This window comes from Ptiloglossa arizonensis, unplaced genomic scaffold, assembly GCF_051014685.1.
Source record: "Ptiloglossa arizonensis isolate GNS036 unplaced genomic scaffold, iyPtiAriz1_principal scaffold0179, whole genome shotgun sequence".
Lineage (NCBI taxonomy): Eukaryota > Metazoa > Arthropoda > Insecta > Hymenoptera > Colletidae > Ptiloglossa > Ptiloglossa arizonensis.
The window spans coordinates 275,439-278,797 of record NW_027478549.1 but is presented as its reverse complement, the minus strand read 5'-3'; positions in this window follow the sequence as shown (position 1 = coordinate 278,797).

Sequence of the window (3,359 nt, the reverse complement as noted above, 5' to 3'; positions counted from 1 at the left end):
ATTCTTCGTTACTTCGTTTCTTTCTTCGTTACTACGTTTCGTTCTTCGTTTCTCCGTTTCTTTCTTCGTTTCTCCGTTTCTTTCTTCGTTTCTCCGTTCATTTCTTCGTTTCTCCATTTATTTCTCCGTTTCTCCGTTTCTGTCTTTGTTTCTCCGTTTCTATGTTCGTTTCTCCGTTTCTATATTCGTTTCTCCGTTTCTTTGTTCGTTTCTCCGTTTCTTTGTTCGTTTCTCCGTTTCTTTGTTCGTTTCTCCGTTTCTTTCTCTGTTTGTCTGGTTTCTTTCTTCGATTCTCCGTTTATTTCTTCGTTTCTCCATTTATTTCTTCGTTTCTCCGTTTCCTAGTTCGTTTCTCCGTTTATTTCTTCGTTTCTCCGTTTCTTTGTTCGTTTCTCCGTTTCTTTCTCTGTTTGTCTGGTTTCTTTCTTCGATTCTCCGTTTATTTCTTCGTTTCTCCATTTATTTCTTCGTTTCTCCGTTTCCTAGTTCGTTTCTCCGTTTATTTCTTCGTTTCTCCGTTTCTTTGTTCGTTTCTCCGTTTCTTTGTTCGTTTCTCCGTTTCTTGGTTCGTTTCTCCGTTTCTTTCTGCGTTTCATCGTTTCTTTCTTCGTTACTCCGTTTCTTTCTTCGTTTCTCCATTTCTTTCCTCGTTTCTCCGTTTCTTTCTTCGTTTCTACGTTTATTTCTCCGTTTCTCCGATTCTGTCTTTGTCTCTCCGTTTCTATGTTCGTTTCTCCATTTCTTTGTTCGTTTCTCCGTTTCTTTGCTCAGTTTCTCCGTTTCTTTCTTCGTTTCTCCGTTTCTTTCTTCGCTTCTCCATTTATTTCTCCGTTTCTCCGTTTCTTTCTTCGTTTCTCCGTTTCTTTGTTCGTTTCTCCGTTTCATTGATCGTTTCTCCGTTTCTTTGTTCGTTTCTCCGTTTCATTGATCGTTTCTCCGTTTCTTTCTCCGTTTCTCGGTTTATTTCTTCGTTTCTCCGTTTATTTCTCCGACTCTCCGTTTCTTTCTTCGTTTCTTCGTTTCTTTCTTCGTTACTCCGTTTCTTCCTTCGTTTCTCCGTTTCTTTCTTCGTTTCTCCTTTTCTTTCTTCGTTTCTCCGTTTCTTTGTTCGTTTCTCCGTTTCATTGATCGTTTCTCCGTTTCTTTCTCCGTTTCTCGGTTTATTTCTTCGTTTCTCCGTTTATTTCTCCGACTCTCCGTTTCTTTCTTCGTTTCTTCGTTTCTTTCTTCGTTACTCCGTTTCTTCCTTCGTTTCTCCGTTTCTTTCTTCGTTTCTCCTTTTCTTTCTCCGTTTCTCCGTTTCTTTCTTCGTTTCACCGTTTCTTTGTTCGTTTCTCCGTTTCTTTCTTCGTTCCTCCGTTTCTTTCTTCGTTTCTGCGTTTCTTTCTTCGTTACACCGTTTCTTTCTTCGTTTCTCCATTTCTTTCCTCGTTTCTCTGTTTCTTTCTTCGTCTCTTCGTTTCTTTCTTCATTTCTCCGTTTATTTCTTCGTTTCTCCGTTTCGTTCTTCGTTTCTGCGTTTCTTTCTTCGTTTCTCCGTTTCTTCCTTCGTTTCATGGTTTCTCCGTTTCTCCGTATCTCCGTTTCGATTAAATGATTATAATATTTATAATTTCAATTATAAATTATTTGATCTATAGTTAAATTAGACACTAATACTCTAAATACGTATTTAATACGTATATTTTTTAATCTCTTTAGCCTCCAGAAGAATTTTATTTATACTATTTACTATATATAATAATTTACACAGAATCGGAAATAAATCTTATTATTTATTTATAATAATTATTTTGTTTTCACTTATCTTGAAAATTGGGTTGTACTCTTTAAATGTTCGATTCATTTCTTTAATTTATTCATTAAATTGAATTAATCCATTCTTTATAATAACTTTAATAAAATTAATCCCTATAATTATTATAGAACTCATATTGAAATTTAATAATGAAATTTATTTTATTTGCCTAATTAATGTAATTATTGCCCCTATCATTTGCTCAAACAAAAAAATCAATCATAATAATTATAGGATATTCATCTGTTATACAAACATCTATTATAGTTAATTTATTAATAATTAACAAAAATACATTTTTAACATATTTCATTTTATATTCAATAATTTCTTTAATTTTAATTTTTATATTTAAAATAATAACGATTATCTCTTCTTCCTTATTTAATATATTAACCTATAATAAAAGAAAAATTATTTTATACTCAATAATTATTATGTACACAAATTTCCCACCTATAGCACTCTATACTGAAATATATCGTCCTAGAAACATTAATAAATTCAAGAATAAAATTTACCGTGGATGGTTTAATTTTACATTTATTCGAAAGTTGAAACATACAAATGTTTCTACAAAAGTATTTATTTATTTTGTCGCACAGTAGGGAATATCATACAAATGGAAATACTTACCTCTAATGTCGGTAAATTGTACTTGTCGCGCCATCTATTTGTGGAAATTAGAACAATTCCTCGACAAACTTGAGCGTTTCTCCGCCAGGTGTTTTCACCCCTTAAGTGTAGTTTAACCCTTTCTCCAATAGATGGCATCCCATGTAATTACCACGTTACAGGGTTTGTAATTGCGGGTTCAGAATATATTTGCATACATACAAACTATAATTCCAATATGTAGAGAAATATTCATTTATTTTATCCCACGGCTTCTTCGATCGTATTTGTTCGATCTATCCAAATATTTCAAGAAATTGATAGCTTTTTATATGGATACATTGTCAAAAATGGTTTAATCTACGGTCCAACGACGGTTGTTAAAAATTATGATAAATAAATGTCAAGATATTGCGAAGTCTGCGAAGGCGAACGGCTTCAGTGAATGTTTGTTCATTTCAGCGATTGTTATTAATATTTACGCATGTTCCCTATATTGATCGAAAAATGTGCATCTTATTTATGCATTAAAAATGATTGATTCGCCTCTAGCAATTGATTTTGATCGAACTTCAAAGTAAAGAGAAGTTTCATAAAGTTTTAAAACATGGAAAGTAATAATTGTCTATGAGATATATCAATTTAACATTTGATTAATACATGAAGAATCGAAATTGTTGTAAAAAAAGTGAATAAAAAATAATTATTATAAATAAATAATTAGATTTATTTACGATTCTGTCAAAATTATTATATACAGTAAATAGTATAAATAAAATTCTTCTGGAGGCTAAACAGATTAAAAAATATATTAAATATGTATTTATAGTATTAAGGTACAATTTAACTATAGCTCAAATGATTTACAATAGAAATTATAACTATTATAATCATTTAATCGAAACGGAGAAACGGAGAAACGGAGAAACGGAGAAACGGAGAAACG